The sequence below is a fragment of the Schistocerca cancellata genome, chromosome 1 (genome assembly GCF_023864275.1).
Source record: "Schistocerca cancellata isolate TAMUIC-IGC-003103 chromosome 1, iqSchCanc2.1, whole genome shotgun sequence".
NCBI lineage: Eukaryota > Metazoa > Arthropoda > Insecta > Orthoptera > Acrididae > Schistocerca > Schistocerca cancellata.
The window spans coordinates 159,256,443-159,278,548 of record NC_064626.1 but is presented as its reverse complement, the minus strand read 5'-3'; positions in this window follow the sequence as shown (position 1 = coordinate 159,278,548).

The following is a 22,106-nucleotide window of genomic DNA, read 5'->3' as shown; positions in this document are numbered from 1 at the left end:
ATGTTAATTAAGCCCAGCGTTGTAGTTTATTAGCTTGCAAAGTAATTTAAGTGAATGATTAGCTTATAGAGTTAGTTTTTACAATTGCAATAATCAAAGATCCTTGGATAGTGAAACTATACCAGTTTATGGGTCCCCATCATATTCTCCACCTACTAAGAAAAAACTCAACTATTACTGTTATTAAGGAAAACTGCTTCATGCAGTGGAGCATAAACAGTGTATTTAAGTTGTTATTCGCCTTTATTTGTATTTTTTATGTCAGTCAAGATAAAAGCCCCCCTCATGACCAAATTTAGTTTTGCACTTCATGCAGTGATGTTTCAGTGTTTGATTAAGTAATGCTCTTGAGTGTGGCTGTCATTAGCATGAGTTCGGTGGAATTTTGCTCCCCATAATTTACTGGTATATATGTTATTTGCTGCTACACACAGTACAGGGTACACTGTGTTAGTTTGTATCCTTTTTGCTATTCAAAGGGAAATCTCAAGAAAAGTAACTTCAATAATCAATATCCAGTTTCATCAATATATATTTCCAAATTAATGTGCCTAATTCGGCTGTCGACCGTTCATTTTTTTCATTCATTTATGATTTTACCACTTGTGTTAGACCCCAAGGGTAAAGCCCGTTTGGTTTTTCTCTTAACTTCACAAAATTCGAAATTATAGTCCGATACCTTTTTCCATTCGACTCACGAACGGCCGAACATCGAAATCCTCTCAGAGGGTAACATTAGCGTGTCTCACGGTACGTTAGTGTTATAACACGTTTTGACCATATTGCATTTGGAGGTCTTACACTCCTGAATTGACAACAATGTTTCAACAGCATCTTCACAGTCAAGAAGTCAAGTGTATGCATTGAAATTACATGGAAAGAATTTATATCTGCAGTTGGCTCAAAAACCATACATAAACGTTGTGGAAGGAGGGACTTTCTTCGTTTCTCTATAATGCCAAATTCTTCCTTTCGTAACAAAGATGTTTTATTGCCACAGACCAAATCTTCCATGCATTTTGCTTACAACACAGATTGGTTATCACTCAAATGGAGGAGGCTGTGCCTCATCGCGCTTGGCACAAATACTGTGCGCCATCTGGCAATGAATTATTGAAACATTTTCTCTACAGTTTGGTATTTGGCACCAATCTAGGATCATGCAACAGTGTGGTGAGTAGCAGTGAAAACGCGTTTTGTCAAAAAATGGTAGTTTCACATTTCGATTCTTCATATAGTCATTGGGAATTTAGTTTTCATACGGGCGAGGAAAGATACGGAAAGTTTTTAACATTGAATATTAAATCTTTCATTGTCACGTGTTTTTAATGAAGGTTGTCTTGAGAGACTGTTCTGCAGCGTAGACCAGTGTCTAAGATGGCTCTGAAGGCTATACTTTCTGTTTGAAGCGGTTCTGCCTTAGATCCACTCGTTTCTTCAACGTCTTACACTTCTTCGGCGGTATGGTCTATTTCCTCACCATTATTAACACGCTTACAGCGTGTAAGTCTCAGCCGAAGGCACGAACACACTTACTGGTGGAGAGGATCCCATGAACAGACAGTACTACACTGCAGGCTCTTTGGACACTTGAGACATCCTAGACAAACAGAACCTAACTAACTCAACCATGGATCCAGTAGAAAATGAACTTGTAACGGAACTGAAATGATGGTGGGCTGACAGTAATTTGGAGCCCGCGCGTCTGAAACGGGCGCGCTTGTGTGAGACTGCCAGGGAGTGCACCCTGATGCCATCTATTGGCGAAACTGGGAATTAGCGCTGTCAGACAATGCACTAAGCTCTCAGAGTCAAATGTATTCTTTTTCTTGGTAATTATAAGTTATTACTGTATAATTTAATGTTGTAAAACGCTAGTAGTAAATTATTATGACTGGTATGGACTCCAGGGTAGTAAATATAAATATTCTTAAATACTAAATGATTACGGTAAAAAGGTGGTAGGGGAACGCCCCCACTCTTGGTGATACGAGCGTAGCTAGGGGTAGCTGGAGACACAGGGACTGAGCAAGGGAATGGCCTGGGGAGTGTTGACGTGATCGGACGTGCGTAACTGTGCTCACGCAAAAGTGATTGTGCAACAGCGAAGAGGCGAATATCGTCGCCGTTTGTGGAGTAGAACGCGACGAATGGTTGTCGAAGCCGCCTCTATGCCACTGGGGCTGATTGTAAGAGTTCCTGCGCCCAGAATTTATGGCGGACGTGCAGTAGCTTATACGAGTGCTACAGCTCGTAGCTCCAGCCGCCATTAAGGGCATGAGGCGTGAAGAGCTGCGTTAGCCACGTGCATCTCACCACCAGCACCGACACGTCTACCCAAGGCAAGACTGCTTGCAATTGTTAAGTCGAACTTTGTATACATCTAAAAGGAGAATACCAGTTTTCTTTTATGCAAGTGCAGAGGACAGAATATAGTAATGAGTAAAATTACGACGCATGTTGTTCAATGTAAAGTGTAGTAACCTCAAACATAGTATAGTGAAATCAGACTGAGGCCACCATCGCCTCTTTCATTTACAATTCTTTTGGTTGTAGAATACTTTAGCGTATAAGAATGTTGAAAAGAGCAATGGTCACACCAGAATGAGTCGCCTATTTACAGTTACTTAAATTTTTCTGAGCAACCTTTCAAGTAAAGTCACTTAACTGATTCTGTATCAATGGTCCAAAGAGTAATATCCAAAATCATTAAATAAGTTGAAGGATAGAATTTTGTTAACTGAAGTTGCATAACCTGTCTTGGTAGTAATTACCAAGCCACCTCACAGAAATTGAGAGAGTATTTGCTTTGTAGAATCATCTAGAATGATCAGAAATAGTAATATTCAGAATTAAGTTTAAATTCAACTCAAGCCATTTCACTTTGAAACGAGCCCAAAAATTGATTTATTCTTTTGCTCCTTCAGAGCTGGCGACCGTAGTTATAAGTATTTTCAGGAGGATTCGACGGTAAGTCTGCTGCTCTCGTCGTGCTGATAGGATTATCCACTGCTGCTAGCAGTGGTGATTGGATACATAAGCTCACTACCAAGTTAAGTGGGTCAGGTAGGCAGTGTTACCGTGTGAACTGTAGGGCACTGTAGGCCGTAGATCGAACCCGTTCAATCATCACAGCTCTTAGGGAAATAGTCCGGTTAGGAGTGTACTATTCATTAGGTAAATACTGGCGAGTAACGGTCAAAAATGTATACGCAAGTGAATTTAGCAAGGTCCACGAAGCACCTAGTTAATGTGGTGCAATGGCGAGGGTAGGAGTGGAGTAAAAGTGAGCTGAGCTTGTGACAGCTGTGCTGGATTCAAATATGAACTACGTGAATTCACTACTGCCTCTTACCATTGGGACTGAGCTATTTACAGTTAAAATACGTAGCAGTAAGCGCAAAGGCGTGACAGCTACAAGTCCGTATTGGTTTTATACATACGGAATTGGGAAGTGGGTCATTCCGTCAGTGGAGGGGGTTAAAACAACCGAGTCAGTGGAGAACATACCCCATTTACTGATGGGAAGATTCAGCGGTTCGGTCGCAAACTGCCAAACATATTTCATAACGAGTAAGCGAGGCTCCCGACAGACAACGGAACAGAAGGGCGCAAATGAACGTCGCAGATGCTGTTAACTGCTGGATCCACGGGTACGAACAGGGGTGAGGATAACACTGGCAATGGAAACCCACATTTAATTTAGACTGACTAAATCGTGATCGTCTTTTAGCTTACATTTGCACACGTAAAAACTGTAAACGGGTAAAAACAGATGCAAACTGCAGAATAAGTACACTTCAATAGTGAAAAGGAATATACAACTAATACATTAGATATTAAATTACTGTATTACATTGTTAATAAGAGATTACCATCATTTGATATACGCTATCGCACAATAAATGCAGCAGCCGAAAAGGAATGCAGAGCTCGAAATACTTCCAAGGCCACCTTTCCCTGGTCTGCTTCGCTGGTAGCAACTTGTTTCTATTATCTTTTCTATCATGTTTCCTTTTATTCTTAAAAAAATTGTGTTAGTTACGAGTGGTTAAAGTTAACCTCATTTTGATAGTAATTTTAAGTAAACTTGATTCATTGATAAAAGTGGTTGATTACTTACAACCTATTAATCACTACAAATGTATGCTTGCAAATGGAGATGTAGTCGATGCATCTTCGCCCCTCACTGACATGTTATACATAAATGGCTACGAATAAATATATAGATAAATAAATTACTAGTAACAGGTTTATAATCACCAATTTTGAATCCTTTCATTGCATGTGACTTATGCGTGCCGTCGTGTTTCCTGTCATACTCTGCTTAAAGTAGCAGAACATTTTATGTTATTTTTCATACAACCGCAAGATCTGCTCTTATCTGCATGACACATTCTCCCAGATCCACGTTCTCACAGGTCGACTACAACCCTCTCCTCATCTCACAAGCTTTCCTTCTACAGTTCTGGACTTATAGTTACCTCCCCTTACAGCTTCAAACCATTTTGTTTTATTAAACTCTTTACAAGAGTATGCACACACACACACACACACACACACACACACACACACACACACACACTGTGTAGTATACATATATACATACATACATACATATATATATATATATATACAGTATATTCCTGTGTTTAGTGTATGCTATATATATATACACTGGACAGTGAACACCTACACCGTGCATACGTTAAACACAGAAAATTTAAATGAGGGCACAACACCAACAAAATAAATATTATAATTAACTGAACAGATTTAAATCAAAAAGCTGAGCTTGTAAATAAGCCACTTGCAGTTTACGAAAAAGCCAAACGCCACTGACGCGACAGCACAACTGTAACTTGGAAAGTGTTCATACGCATAAAAAAATGCTGGAGCGTATTAAATATCTTTTGCATAATGTGATGGAATCTAATATAACAACTGCTACTCCATTTGCTGCATTGACGCATATCTTCAGAGAAGCTCTATACTACGGGTAGGCTGCGGTGCCCAAAGCCAGGATGTATCGCGCAACAATGTCTCCTTTTTTATAACAAATATCTTATATGAATACTGCTGTTAGTTACACAATGTTCAAATCGTGTGCTGTTCAGAGGCTTGAATAACCTTATCTTAGAGATAAGTGTCAGAGTTTCTGGAATACTATATCACTTGATACCCTCAGGATTCAAGAAGAATGTAATCATTCCAGTACCAAAGAAAGCAGGTGCCGACATGTGTGAATATTATTGAACTGTGAGTTTAATAAGTCATAGTTGATAAATACTGACACGAATTATTTTCAGACGAAAAAAGTGATAGACAACATTATGGAAGATCTCTTTGGATTCCAACGTAACGTAGGAACACGTCAAGCAACACTGGAACCTATGCCTTACCTAATGAGATAGTTTAAAGAAAGGCAGTCCTAAATTTATAGAATTTGTAGATTTAGAGGAAGCTTCAGAGTGCATTTCTTAGAATATTCTATCTGAAATTATGAAGGTAGCCGAGGTAAAATACAAGGAGCAAAAAGTTATCTACAACTTGTACAGAAACCGTCCGGCAGTAGTAAAAGTTGAAGGACGTGCAGGGGAAGAAGTATTATTTAGTACATGCATCGAGCTAACCGTAAAGAAAAGTAAGGAGAAAGCTATAAAAGTTGTTCAAGGTCAGTGAGAAGAAATACAAACTTTAGGATTTGTCAGTGATCATGTAATTCTGTGGGAAATGACAAAGAACTTGGAAGAGCAGTTGAATGAAACAAACCTTATCTTTAAAGGTGTCATAAGATAATCAGCAACAAAAGTAAAATAGGGATAATGTAATGTGGTCGAATTAAATCGGGTAATTCAAATGCATGAAGGTTGCAGTAGTTATTCGAAGATGAAGAGACTTACACGCGACAGAGTAGCGTAGAGATCTGTATCAAGCCAGTCTTTGGAATGAAGACCACAGCAAGAAGTTACTGACAGCAGTAATTTTTCCTTTTCACTTGGTATCATGACGAATGAGTTCTATTTTCAGTCTCAAGAAAATGTATTCTAAATATTTACAAATCGTGTAACTGAGGCGTTACTTGGGTACCAGGCTGGTATTCATCTATTCTAATGTGGAAAACCACCTGAAAACCATATCCAACCCGATCGGCACACTGGCCTCCGTTGTAAATCGGTCGGGCGGATTCGATGACAAGTCAATCCCGGAAGCAGCATGCTAACAGGCATGGCTACCCGGCCGGGCTCAGATTTGCAAACATACCTTTACGTAAATTACTTCTTTACACACATCACTTTTTCGATTTAAATCCGTTCTGCTACACGTAACATTCGGCTCTTTTGTTATTTGCCTTCAAGGCTTTGTTCTTCCTGTACTCTCATTTAATTTTCCTGTATTTAGCATACACACTGTGTATATATTCACTGTCACACACACACACACACACACACACACACACACACACATAACAATTCTGAACTAACAGGCATCTTCTCCAACACCCTCTAATCATTTTCTTTTATTAAACTGTTTACAAGAGTATTCACTCACACATATACACAACACACATACATATACAGGGTGTCCCATTTAACCTGACCACCCTAAATAACAGTTTGTCCAGATGCAAATTACAAAATGTTTCAAGCAAATGTTCTTTAGCCGTCAGGGGGACATCAATCAACGTGATTGCCTTCGTTGTAGCTTTGTTTATTACAAAGATCTGAACAGCGGTGTGACTCTTTTAAGTGGCACACTGTATTTTTTAATCGGTAATTCATTTCCTCACCTAAAGACCTATTCAGAAATGTATCACAGTGTACCATTCACTGAAAAACAACGCTTTTAATTACGTAATACAACACTGACTTTACTCCCGGAATCACAAACTTGTCCACTTGCTGGAGTTGTCAGAAAACAATTGAAAACCAAGTAAAACATAACACAAAATTGACTTTGACTCTCTTGTACCATTACCCAGGAGTAGAACATTCAAAGATTCTTAAAGTGGTGACCCTGGACACCGATACACTGGCGCACTCGTTGCATCAAAGAATTATTTACTGCTTCCAGTGTTGCATGCTGGAAAGAATTACAAGCAAGCACGATACACTCCAGCATGTCCTCTGGAGTTGTTGGAATATCGCTATAGACAACGTGTAACCTCCCCCTCACTAATCGACCTTAATGACAGTGAAAAACTAAACTGCGTGTACCTAATGGAAATTTGGGAAAAGCAATCGTCACCGAAGTTAATTTGTCGGTAAAGAGGGAGGAAAGGGTTACATCTAAATGAAAGGAAAAATGCTAATGAAACTGGTGGAAATTAATTTTGAAAATGGGTAAAGTTAATAAAGAAAGTAAATGTGCGGCCGTTACGTTAACAATTAACTAGCGGTAATTAGATATTTGAGATTTGAGGGAAATTACAGTCGCCAGTCCTAAGGACAATTACTATAGTAACTGAAAAGGAAAGGTTATTACACATATAATTAGCACTAGAAGCGTGCAACTGAAGGTTGACACGTGTAGTGTGAAAACTGAAAGTTTGTCAGAAGTAATAAATTTCGCTACACTATGACTTAATTTAGCAAAAGAATTAATAAAACCGGAAAATCGAAAGTTAATTTAGTGACTGAAGTTATTAGTGGGCTTTCTTTCTGAAGCACATCGAAATTCAGTAAAATACGGTTAGTCTTGGACTACCTCAACAATCATTTCAAAAGCTAGTTGAATCTACGCAATTTAGAAATAAGAGATTTAACTTTGAACTTGAATTAAATGATTCTGAACAATTAACAGCAGTAAAATTTAGTACATACCAAGCTGAGCTGCAGTCACAGGTAAGCTAAAATACGGTAACAAAACTCGCACTCTTAATTTGTGCTTGTGTAATCTAAATATTGTAGCCAGCTATGAATACCTTAGCTGAACTTTGAAATTAAAGCAGTGAAATCGAATGATGCTGGCGTTTGAATTTCAACGACACTCTGGTTCATTCCAGAAAAGGAAGGGACCCTGCTTGGTAATGCAATTGGGACAATGAGCAACAAACATTCATGCTAAGTTGCTGTAATTTTGTGATGCAACAATTTTAAAAGTTTGAAAAGCTGAGGTCTGCCATACAGTTCTAAAACTTTACGTGCTTCCAGTCTCCCTTGTTGGTTAATTGAAGTTTTGAAGCCGCCGATCGAGGAGGTGGCGACAGTCACTAATTGTTGGCCGTCGCTGTTGCAGAAGCTGGATGTTGGCGCGCCTTATTCTCGACACGGTCACCAGGCGAAACGGGCTCTTGATGTGCGCCAGCTAATGCTTCCCGTCCGCGACACCATGTCAGAAACTACCATAGCAAGTCGAGCGCAATTACATGCTGCCAAAGCCAGAAAGCTCGTCAAATCACGGGAGCGTCACACAACACACCTGCTCCACTGCACCACCCCAGCCAGACACTGCTTCTGCCCGCGCTCCACGCGACAGAGTTAACACTACAAAAGATCCTAAACACTCTGAGAGGTGGCATGAGCCCCTCCCATATTTCTATCTTACGATTTTCCTCTCTAATTGCATGCAGTGAAAAGTCGCTATTCCTTCACACGCGGACTTCACACGCAGCGTCTCTCGTCACCCGGGTGGTCCGGTGACAGGCGGGCTCCACTGATCTGGAAAGCGTTAAGCTGACGGGTGTGAGGAAGTCGAGTGAATGCTTTCCAGACGCCGACATTGTCAAAACACACGCCCGGAGGGATCTGAAGTAGCGGCTGGGCTAGAGGTTCCATTACTTCGCAGAAACTTAGCGAAAACACTTTCTGGCGGGCTACCAGCGAGGCGTGGGAATGACTTGTGTACCTAGGCAGTGGTGACGGGAAAATTCCCGCGCTTTCTGCAAAATAGTAACTGTGATTGGCTTGCTCAGGGCACAGCTCCGTGACGTAGCAAAATCAGCGCAGAAATTGGCGCCAAGAATCTCCATTGGTGGAATGGTAGTGCTCCGGCAATAGAGGGGAATTTTCCGCCGATTTTCGAGTTGCTGATTGGAACGTTTAACCATGGCCACTGTCGTGGGGGCGGGAATGTTGTGTGTTCGGCCTGTATGGGTGCTCTAGGTAGTCGGCTCCTGCCTTTCGGTCGAGGACGTCGAAGCAACCAGCCATCGCCTGCGGTGCGCCAGATAGTGTTCTGGCAGTTAAGAAGACAGTTTGGTATGGTATGACCGCAGCACCGGCAGACAGGGATTTTCCTAGGTGATAATCAGAGCTCAGCAGAGCGTGCCTGTTCGTCTTTTTCTAACTTTGTTTTGTCTTGGGTAGCAGCAATTAATGTTGGGTTGGCTATGTGTTTTCTCTAAGATTTGAGTTGCAAGGAATTGGCTGCACATACCACTTCGTCATAATCCTCACAATCTAGTTTAGGGACAACTTCACATTCACAGCGTTTGTTTGAGTATCCAATTTGAGCCAATTTGATGTATTGTAAATGTTTCATGTGTTTTTGTTTATTATTTTCTGTTTAGGCTTAATAAATCATATTGTTATTTTGGACAGAACTTTCATTCTGTTAATCGGTAGAGCAACCCTATCATTCCTCACTATGTTAATGAAACCTTCGTTTATTTAACTTATTTATCAAATTAAATTATTGCAGGTGCCAAACTCTCTTCTACTCCACTGGCAGAGTTGATTAGAGTCAGTTCGCGTATTTTTTTTGTCCTTGTGCAACAGCAAAATCTGGAGTTAGAATAGGGGGGGCTTAGAGCATCATTTACATATGTAGATTCTAGAAGAATTTAGTGTTATATACACTGCTAGCCCCGGCACCTCGCAACTCTGGTTCTCCACACGACCTATCGATGTATTCGTTCCATAGCATAGTTTTCCCTCGGCCAGACCCAGCGTATAAATACAAATAATATTCACAAAACAAACCAATTATAAATCGACATAAATGCATATATATACAAATAGTAGAACAATTACAATATACAAAGACACAGAAATGTTATATCTTCAGGTAACAAAATAAGGAAACATCTATAGTACAATAGATGGAAATAGGAGGATATGCATTTCCGGCGTTACAAACGTCTTTAATGCATCCCCAAGAATGTAAATCAGGAGATGTAGCAGGCCAAGTAACTGTTCCTCCTCGACCAATCCATCTGGCAGGATACATTCGGTTCAGAACACTACGTGCACGCACGGCATTATGTGCCGGATATCCATCGTGTTGACACCACACAAGCATTCTGGTTCTTACGGCACTTCATCCACAAGAGGAGGAAAATTCGTCTGAGGAAGTTGGCATACGCTGTGCCGTCTAGACAACCATTGATGAAATAAGGGCCAATAATTGTAGTACCAAGCACATCACACCAGACGTTTACTCTTCATTGACCTTTTTTCAGCCACCGTGGGCTGTCGCTGGACCAATAATGCGTGTTCCTGATATTCACCTGTCCGCCGATTTTCGAGTTGCTGATTGGAACGTTTAACCATGGCCACTGTCGTGGGGGCGGGAATGTTGTGTGTTCGGCCTGTACGGGTGCTCTAGGTAGTCGGCTCTCGCCTTTCGGTCGAGGACGTCGAAGCAACCAGCCATCGCCTGCGGTGCGCCAGATCGTGTTCTGGCAGTTAAGAAGACAGTTTGGTAAGGTATGTCCGCAGCACTGGCAGACAGGAATTTTCCTAGAAGATAATCAGAGCTCAGCAGAGCGCGCCTGTTCGTCTTTTTCTAACTTTGTTTTGTCTTGGGTAGCAGCAATTAATGTTGGGTTGGCTATGTGTTTTCTCTAAGATTTGAGTTGCAAGGAATTGGCTGCACATACCACTTCGTCATAATCCTCACAATCTACACTCCTGGAAATGGAAAAAAGAACACATTGACACCGGTGTGTCAGACCCACCATACTTGCTCCGGACACTGCGAGAAGGCTGTACAAGCAATGATCACACGCACGGCACAGCGGACACACCAGGAACCGCGGTGTTGGCCGTCGAATGGCGCTAGCTGCGCAGCATTTGTGCACCGCCGCCGTCAGTGTCAGCCAGTTTGCCGTGGCATACGGAGCTCCATCGCAGTCTTTAACACTGGTAGCATGCCGCGACAGCGTGGACGTGAACCGTATGTGCAGTTGACGGACTTTGAGCGAGGGCGTATAGTGGGCATGCGGGAGGCTGGGTGGACGTACCGCCGAATTGCTCAACACGTGGGGCGTGAGGTCTCCACAATACATCGATGTTGTCGCCAGTGGTCGGCGGAAGGTGCACGTGCCCGTCGACCTGGGACCGGACCGCAGCGACGCACGGATGCACGCCAAGACCGTAGGATCCTACGCAGTGCCGTAGGGGACCGCACCGCCACTTCCCAGCAAATTAGGGACACTGTTGCTCCTGGGGTATCGGCGAGGACCATTCGCAACCGTCTCCATGAAGCTGGGCTACGGTCCCGCACACCGTTAGGCCGTCTTCCGCTCACGCCCCAACATCGTGCAGCCCGCCTCCAGTGGTGTCGCGACAGGCGTGAATGGAAGGACGAATGGAGACGTGTCGTCTTCAGCGATGAGAGTCGCTTCTGCCTTGGTGCCAATGATGGTCGTACGCGTGTTTGGTGCCGTGTAGGTGAGCGCCACAATCAGGACTGCATACGACCGAGGCACACAGAGCCAACACCCGGCATCATGGTGTGGGGAGCGATCTCCTACACTGGCCGTACACCACTGGTGATCGTCGAGGGGACACTGAATAGTGCACGGTACATCCAAACCGTCATCGAACCCATCGTTCTACCATTCCTAGACCGGCAAGGGAACTTGCTGTTCCAACAGGACAATGCACGTCCGCATGTATCCCGTGCCACCCAACGTGCTCTAGAAGGTGTAAGTCAACTACCCTGGCCAGCAAGATCTCCGGATCTGTTCCCCATTGAGCATATTTGGGACTGGATGAAGCGTCACTTTTAGCAGGCACACTTTTAGCAGGTCAGGACCACAGACTCATTGATGAGGAGGGTGATTTGGACGCGATCATAGAGCAGCGTCGCGGCCGAGAATGATAGTGAGGTAGAGGATGGAACAGAGACAGGCACACAGGTCGAGACGATAGCAGAAGATTATAATCAAACGAACGAGAGCAGACAGGGGCCAGCTCGGCCACGTCAGAGCTCTAGCGCCCAGGTATCCAGAGTTACATCACCCATGTGTGACGAGGATCAAAATGATGACATTAACCCAATACTGAGCTTCCTACGATCAATGAAAGAAGAAGCTGACGAACAACGTAAGAAGGAGAAGGAAGAAGCTGACGAACAGCGTAAGAGGGAGAAGGAAGAAGAGGAGAAACAACGTAAGAAGGAGAAGGAAGAAGCTGACGAACAGCGTAAGAGGGAGAAGGAAGAAGAGGAGAAACAACGTAAGAAGGAGAAGGAAGAAGCTGACGAACAGCGTAAGAAGGACACTGAGGCAATAATTTCGCATATAGGGGAAATTCGTGGGGAATTACTAACAATAAAGAAAGAATGTGGAGAAGTAAAACAAATGTCAATGGCTGCACAAAAAGTAGCAGGCCTGGCCAAAACGGCAGCAATAGGGGCAATGAAAGTCGCGGAAGCAACTTCTAAACTCGCAGGGCGCTTGCGACGTACAACACAATCCCACTCAAAATCCCTAGCATTCTTAAAAACTCAAGGTAATATCGCGGTTGCGAACACCACGAAACGAATGGAAGAAGTAGAGAGTCGGATAGCAAAACTAGAGCAAAACGGACACACGAGCACTGCGCGTTCGGATACCCATGATGGAGTACACAGAATTGTGTCTCCGAGGAAAAGCCCGCCGTGCTCTAGCCCAATGACCGAGTGCGGAACTAACAATGCACACGCAGAAACAGCGAGTAATAGCTCCAATAATTATAGCCCACTTAGGAAAATGAATTCTGAGTGCCACTTCCACTGTGATACAGAGGTAGCACATCACAGTTATCAGCAAGATAGAGCAGGACACTCAGCAGACGTGCAAGTATCGGAAACGAGTGACAACACCAGTGCGAGGATCAGACAGGATTTTGATCACAATCACTTCCTGTCGATACTAAAATTCCAGAAGTTCAAAGAAAATGGAGGGTAAATGCATCCGAAGAGCTGGGTGATGCAGTTCACAAATTCATTACCGGCATCATGGCCAACCCAGGCAAAATAAGAATTCATGTGTGGACACATCGAAGGCCAAGCCGCGGAAAAGATGCGGGGTGTGGCAGTGACGTGTCGGACTTATCAGGAATTTGTTGGTGCATTCCTGCGTACCTACTGGTCAAAGGAAACGCAAGACAGGATTAAAGAGGAAATAATATTTTGTCCTGAACTGGAAGTGTCCGGGCATAGAAGCGCAACCAAATTTCTTGATGAGTTACTCAAGAAGAATCAATTTTTAGATAGTCCATATAGCAACGGAGAAATCATTAAATTTTGCTTTTCCAAATTGCCAGCTAGGTACCAACAGACACTTGTGGGCAAGTGTGGATCTGACATAGAAGCATTCAAGAGTCTATTGCGCGAACTCGAAGTAGTCTTTGATAAACAAGACGCAAAGGACAGGAAGAAGGGGCAAAGTAACAAATACCACGGGCCAGGAAGGGAAGACGACAACAGATCGCATAATCGCACTGGTCAGTTAGGAAACCAGGGTTACGGAAGTCAAGGTTACGCTATTCAAGGTTATGGAAACCAAAGACACGGAAACCAGAACGTCAGGGAGCAGGGTCAATCTAGACAAGGTATCTGGGATAGGAGGAATAACGAACGGCAAAGCGACCGTAATTGGAGAGAGCGAAACCAAGGACAACAGTGGAACCAGGAGATTGAAACTAGACCCGCAAATCCTAATGCACGTCAGAGGAGGGGGAGCTTAACAAGGGATTGACGCCAGACTAGTGCGAACACAGGCCGCCGGAATTTCGCACGTTATTTCGGACCTGGCCAACTACGGATGATACATTACGAAGATTTATCAGAAATCCTGCTCGAGGAACATAAAGCAACTCCTCGACAAGATCGGCAGCCTCTTATCACAGTAGCAATAGCTGAAAAGAGTATGAATGCGATAATAGATAGTGGAAGCTACATAACAGCAATATCGGAGGCAGCATACAAGAGGTGCTCTCAGGAGATGGACTGGCCTGTCCTATCGGTTAAGAAAACCAAAATAAAAGGGGCATTAGCGGGTAAATGTACGGAGGTCACCCAACAAACAAGACTGGAATTCTCCTGCCAAGGACACAAAATAGAGTCTAACTTCTGGATCGTGCCAAATCTGGCGATCGACATGATAATAGGAACGGACTTCCTAAATGAACATGAAGCGATAGTTGATCTAGGACGAGGTGAAGTGGTTTTGAGGAAAGGGAATCCCGTCCACATTAAGTTCGACGATCAGCTGATCCCAGCTCAACTACCGTCTAACTGTGTACGGATAAACTATGCGTGTCTGAAAGACAAAGGAAGAACAGGTCGACGTTGCGGGTAGGGGAGAGGACACAGATGAGAATGAAGTCGGAATAATGGGATAAATAAAGGAGAAAATAGGAGAAAAAGTGGAAGCAATAAAGAATATAAGGTGCGACCACCGCAAAGAACTTCATAAATTACTAGTAGAACATGCGGAGGTCTTCCTTCGCAAGACAGGATCAATAACGAACTTCCAATATGAATTTCGTGTACGTCCGCGCAACCAGTTTCGTGTGCCACCCTTTCCAATCCCCTTGGCATATCGACAGAAAGTAGCAGCTGAAATTACGCGTATGCTGAGTGAAGGAATAATAGAACCTACGGCTTCAGCATATAATAACCCGTTAAGAGTAGTCGAGAAGGCAGATGGTAGTATTCGTTTAGTCTTGGACTCGCGACAAATTAATACCATAATAGAACCCGAAACAGACAGACCGGAACGATTAGAGGAACTCTTACAATACTTCCATGGAATATCAATCTTCTCATCAGTTGATCTAAAATCGAGTTTCTGGCAGATCGAGCTCCATCCAAATTGCAGACAGTACACAGCCTTTTTAGCATTTGGAAGATGTTACTGGTTTCGTCGTCTACCATTTGGTTTGAATGTTTCATCTGCTGCATTCATTCGGGGGCTGGACGGCATACTAAGCGATAATTTGAAACGTCATGTCACCAGCTATGTGGACGATTTGCTGATTGCGGAGAAATCTTGGGGAGAGCACAATGCGGTCCTCGGTGAACTCCTAGCGACATTCAAGGAATACGGGGTGACTATCAATATCGAAAAATCGAATTTTGGGACGTCCTCTGTCAAATTTCTAGGACATATCATCACGGGTGAGGGCATTGCGCCAAATCCCGAAAAGATCGAAGCCATTGAAAAGTTTCCCATTCCTACGACAAAGAAGCAGTTAAGGGGGTTCTTGGGGATCATAAATTTTTACAACCGCTTTATACATGTCAAAACTCAGAGCAGTCCTCGGCTGCATCAACTCACAGGAAAGAAGATTCCTTGGGAATGGGATGAGGCGGCCGAATCCGAATGGAAAGCATTAAAATTCGCATTATTATAAGCAACAGAAAATCCTTCCTTGCGTTAGGCCTAGCAAGCCAGTAGGAAAGTGTTCATATATTGCTTTCAAAACACAGACGAGCCTCGGAACGAACCACTCAGGATTTGACCCCACTGCTTCTTCAAGTACTGGTGCAAATGACGGGAGACCTGATGTTACTCATCAGTACAAGAAGAAGAAACCAACTGGACTAAAAAATAACCTAAATATTGGCACCCTTAATATATTAACCCTCAATGGAAAAATGGAAGAAATGACAGATGTACTGACAGAGAGGAAGTTAGATATACTGGGATTAAGCGAAACAAAGTGGAAGGGAAAAGGTGAGAAGAATTTGAGAGGAGGAGGAAAACTGTACTGGAGTGGGAATAACAGGTCTGGAAGAAATGGTGTGGCAGTGATGGTGAATAAGAATGTACAAAGCTGTATTGAAAATGTGAGATATATATCAGACAGGATCATAATCTTAAACCTGAGATTCCAAAAAGAAACACTAAAAGTAATCCAGATTTATGCACCTCAAGTGGGATGTAGCGAAGAAGAGAAGATGGACTTTGAAAATGTGTTAGAAAACCATATAGAGAGTGCTAATATAGTGATGGGAGATTTTAATGCACAGGTAGGCAAAGACAGAAAGGGATTTGAGCAAGTATTGGGATGTTTTGGATATGGAGGTAGAAATGAAGAAGGGGAAAGACTCCTGGATTTGTGCCAGAGAAATGGAATGAAAATAGCAAACAGCTGGTTTATGAAGAGAGAAAGTCATGTTATCACCAGATACAGTTGGGATGGAAGAACGAAGAGTGTAATTGATTATATTCTAGTAGATAGGGAATGGGGAGAGAAAGTAACAAATGTGAAGGTAATTCCAAGTGTGAGTGCTGATAGAGACCATAGATTACTGGTGGGACAATGGAAAATGAATCAGTGTGTGAAAAATAGAAAACAGAAGAAAGTGACGAGGATAGGGGATTGGAAATTGAAGGAGAGTGAATGTGCTGAGAAGTACAGAGAATTAATAACACCAAAATTTTGAAAAAAAGTTTTCTGCGATGTAGAAAAAGAATGGAGTTTATTCAAAGACACTTTAGTCGAAGCAGCACAAAAAGTATGTGGCAGAACATCTGGAAAGGAAAAAATAAGACAGACAAGTTGGTGGGATGATACCACAATCCAAGCAGTTAGAAGAAAAAATGGAGCATGGAGAAAATAGTGGAAAACTAAAAATGACGAAGACCATAAAAGATATATAGAGGAAAAGAAGAAGTGCAAAAAAATAGTGGAAACAGCAAAGAAAAAGGCATGGGAAGAGTTTACAAAAAAAAACTTGAAGAAGATGTGAAGAGCAATAAGAAAATGGTCTATAAAATGATGAAAAATAAAAGGAACGCGTCTGAAGTACCAGTAAAGATGGAAACAGAGGACGGTACCATTATTGAAGACCCAGGGAATATAAAAGATCTCTGGAAAGAACATTTTTAAGAAGCTATTAAACGCTGAGGACCAGGTACATGAGGAAACAACAAATAATGGAGGAATTAAGAGAAGTTGGAAGCAGAATTAGGATAAATTACACAGGAAGAAATGGAAAAAGCTGTGAAGAAGATGAATGGGGGGGGGGGGGGGGGGGGAAAGCCCCAGGACCTGATGAAGTATCAGTGGACATGAGAAGAGCAGCAGGTCCAGGTCCAGTGGGAATGTAGTGGCTGTATAGAGTACTATCAAGCGTGTGGAGAAATAGTAAAATACCTGGCGACTGGAGAACAGGAGACATTGTTCCCATCTTCAAGAAAGGCAATAAAAGACTTTGTAAAAACTACAGAGGAATAACCCTCATGAGTCATACAGCCAAGATTTTTTGAAAGAATTTTACTAAATCGAATAAGTGAAAAGATAGAAAAGGAGCTGAGTGAAGAACAGCATGGGTTTAGGAAAGGAAGGAGCACAATCGACCTGATATTTTCTATCCGTCAACTGATGGAAAAAAGTTGGGAGTATAACAAAAGGGCGATAATGGTTTTTATAGACATAGAAAAGGCATATGACTCAGTTGACAGGGAAAGACTCTGGGAAGAACTGAAGAAGATAGATATAGAAGATGGATACATTAATGTTATAAAGACAATGTACAGAAGCCACAATTGTAGAATTAGAACACCATTGGGGAACTCTGAATACTTCGAAATAAGACAAGGACTTAAGCAAGGAAATATTCTATCTCCTGCGCTTTTTAATGTTGTGATGGAGGGAATGAATAGGGCAGTTAAAGATATAGTAAAAGAAAAAGACAAAAAGATGATTTTTGCAGATGATATGGTAATATGGGGTGATAAAGAGGTAGATGTACAGTTACAGCTTGATGCGTGGAAAGAAATAATGAAAAGGTATGGATTAAGAATAAATAAAGATAAGAGTGAAGTAATGGTATTTGGAAGAGAGAAAGGAATCAATGGAAATATTACCTTGAATGGAGAACCCCTCAAAGTAGTAGAAAGTTTCACTTATTTAGGGAGTGAAATATCTAGGGATGGAAGAATAACAAACGAAATTAATAGGAGGTTACAGAAGGGAAGCAATTTCTACCAAACAATAAAACATCTGATTTGGAATAATGAAGTTTCAGAAAGAGCAAAACTCCTGATGTATAAGAATTATTACTTCCCTATTGTCACCTATGGTGGAGAAACATGGACAATGAAAGAAAGGGACTGGAGCAGACTGCAAGCAGGGGAAATGAAATTTCTCAGAGCAGTTAAGGGAAAAACAAGAATGGACAGAGTAAGGAATGTAGAGATTAGAAAGGACCTCAAACAAGAAAGTATGAGAGAAGAAATTGAAAGAAAGAGATTAAGATGGTATGGGCATGTTAAGAGAATGCATGGGCAGAGACTCCCCAAAATTATGGAAGAACTACAGCTGGATGGGAAACGACCTAGAGGGCGCCCAAGAACACGGTGGAAAATGGGAGTGAGAATATCTGTTGAAAGGAGAGGTGTGACCTGGCAGCAAGTGGAGGAAGAAAAGTGGTGGGAGGACCGAGCCAAATGGAGAGGACCCGTCAGCACCCAGACCCGGCAGTAGCTGGAGCGGGATTCGGATATAGATAGACAAGCACTCATCCTATCACACCCTAATTTAGCAGAAGAGCTTTGCATAGTAACGGACAGTTCATACTCAGGTCTGGGTGCCATGGTGTTCCAAGACTATGTACAGACATATGGTCACGACACACTACAGATACGTAGAAAAACTCATAAAGTTTTGTTCGGCTGAACCCTCACTTCAGGTTTCTGCCGGCAGAGCGCTCGAGAGCGCAGTGAGACAAAATGGCGACAGGAGCCGAGAAAGCGTATGTCGTGCTTGAAATGCACTCACATCAGTCAGTCATAACAGTGCAACGACACTTCAGGACGAAGTTCAACAAAGATCCACCAACTGCTAACTCCATTCGGCGATGGTATGCGCAGTTTAAAGCTTCTGGATGCGTCTGTAAGGGGAAATCAACGGGTCGGTCTGCAGTGAGCGAAGAAACTGTTGAACGCGTGCGGGCAAGTTTCACGCGTAGCCAGCGGAAAATTGGCTCATGCCACAACTGGAGACCGACAGCGCCGACTTCATCTTTCAACAGGATGGCGCTCCATCGCACTTCCATAATGATGTTCGGCATTTCTTAAACAGGAGATTGGAAAACCGATGGATCGATCGGTCGTGGTGGAGATCATGATCAGCAATTCATGTCATGGCCTCCACGCTCTCCCGACTTAACCCCATGCGATTTCTTTCTGTGGGGTTATGTGAAAGATTGTGTTTAAACCTCCTCTACCAAGAAACGTGCCAGAACTGCGAGCTCGCATCAACGATGCTTTTGAACTCATTGATGGGGACATGCTGCGCCGAGTGTGGGAGGAACTTGATTATCGGCTTGATGTCTGCCGAATCACTAAAGGGGCACATATCGAACATTTGTGAATGTTAAAAAAAACTTTTTGAGTTTTTGTATGTGTGTGCAAAGCATTGTGAAAATATCTCAAATAATAAAGTTATTGTAGAGCTGTGAAATCGCTTCAATCATTTGTAATAACCCTGTACATGAAGGAAACAGGGTGTGGAAGACAATTGCGTTTGCTAGCAGAGTACTAGCCAAGAGTGAGAGGAATTACTCAATAACCGAGTTAGAGGCGCTGGCTATTGTATGGGCGTTTGAAAAATTCAGATACCTTCTGTTTGGTCGCAAGACGAGGGTCTACACAGACCACAAGGCACTCGAGTTCTTGATGACTGCAAAGCTTAATCACAGGCTGCTCATTAGGTGAGCACCATATCTGCAGCAGTACAACTTTTCGATAGAATATATCCCCGGCAGTCAGAACATTACTGCAGACGCCTTATCACGGTCACCGATCGGATTTGAGCACAACATGGAAGAAGATCTGGAGGAAAATCACTACTGCCTTTTCTATATGCAGAAAGTAGCCTTTGAAAATTTTATTACCTGTGGTATGCAGGACATCAAGGAGCAAGACAAGGACCCTGCCCTAGTGTTATTGAAACAGAAATGGATAGACAGAAGACACGCCACCATCAGTCCACGTCGCGTACCGGTCCCCTGGTGGACCGCAGCATGTAGAGACGCTTTATGTGCTCGTCGACGTGCTTTACGCACATTTAAACGCCACCCTACAGTGGCGAATTGTATCAATTATAAACGATTACGTGCTCAGTGTCGTCGTATTATCAAAGAAAGCAAGAAATCAAGAAAGCCAGCTGGGCTGCTTTCACAAGCACCTTCAACAGTTTTACTCCTTCTTCTGTTGTCTGGGGTAGCCTGCGCCGGCTATCTGGCACTAAGGTCCACTCACCAGTTTCTGGCTTGAAGGTCGCGAATGACGTCCTTGTGGCCCCTGAGGCTGTCTCCAATGCCTTCGGCCGCTTTTTCGCAGAGGTTTCGAGCTCCGCTCATTACCACCCTGCCTTCCTCCCCCGCAAACAGGCAGAGGAGGCTAGGCCACCTAACTTCTGCTCCTCGAATTGTGAAAGTTATAATGCCCCATTCACCATGCGGGAACTCGAAAACGCACTTGGCCGATCACGGTCCTCCGCTCCAGGGCCAGATTCTATTCATATTCAGATGCTGAAGAACCTTTCTCCTGCGGGTAAAGGTTTTCTTCTTCGTACATACAATCGCATCTGGATTGAGGGACATGTTCCCGCATGCTGGCGCGAGTCTATTGTCCCGATTCCTAAGCCGGGGAAGGACACGCACTTACCTTCCAGTTATCGACCTATCTCGCTTACCAGCTGTGTCTGTAAAGTGATGGAGCGAATGGTTAACTCTCGATTGGTTTGGCTGCTCGAGTCTCGACGCCTACTTACCAATGTACAATGTGGATTTCGTAGGCGCCGCTCTGCTGTTGACCATCTGGTTACCTTGTCGACCTTCATTATGAATAACTTCTTGCGGAAGCGCCCGACCGCGGCTGTGTTCTTTGATTTGGAGAAGGCTTACGACACCTATTGGAGGGCGGGCATTCTCCGCACCATGCATACATGGGGCCTTCGCGGTCGCCTCCCTCTTTTTATTCGTTCCTTTTTAATGGATCGACAGTTTAGGGTACGTGTGGGTTCTGTCCTGTCCGACACCTTTCGCCAGGAGAATGGGGTGCCACAGGGCTCAGTTTTGAGCGTCGCTCTCTTCGCCATCGCGATCAATCCAATAATGGATTGCCTCCCAGCTGATGTATCAGGCTCCCTTTTCGTGGACGATTTTACCATCTATTGCAGCGCGCAGTGTACACGTGTCCTGGAGCGCTGTCTTCAGCGTTCTCTTGACCGTCTTTACTCCTGGAGTGTCGCCAATGGCTTCCGTTTTTCTGCCGAGAAGACGGTCTGTATTAACTTCTGGCGCTACAAAGAGTTTCTCCCACCGTCCTTACGACTCGGTCCCGTTGCTCTCCCAATCGTGGAGACAACCAAATTTTTAGGCCTTACCTTTGACAGGAAACTTAGCTGGTCTCCACATGTGTCATATTTGGCCGCCCGTTGTACCCGTTCTTTAAATGTCCTCCGTGTTCTCAGTGGTATGTCGTGGGGAGCGGATCGAACCGTCCTACTTCGTCTATATCGGTCGATCGTCCGCTCCAAGCTGGATTATGGGAGCTTTGTATACTCCTTTGCACGGCCGTCCATCTTACGCTGCCTCAACTCTATATACAACATCGGGGGTTATGTCTTGCAATCGGAGTGTTCTACACTAGTCTCATCAAGAGTCTTCATGCTGAGGCTGGCGAATTGCCACTCACCTACCGGCGCGATATACTGCTTTGTCGGTATGCCTGTCGGCTACTGTCAATGCCCGACCATCCGTCTTATCGTTCCTTTTTTGACGACTCTCTTGACCGTCAATACGGGTTGTATGTCTCTGCCCTGCTACCCCCTGGAGTTCGCTTTCGTTGCCTCCTTCAACACCTTAATTTTTCACTCCCTGCAACCTTTAGAGTGGGCGAGAGCCACACGCCACCTTGGCTCCAGGCTCAGGTC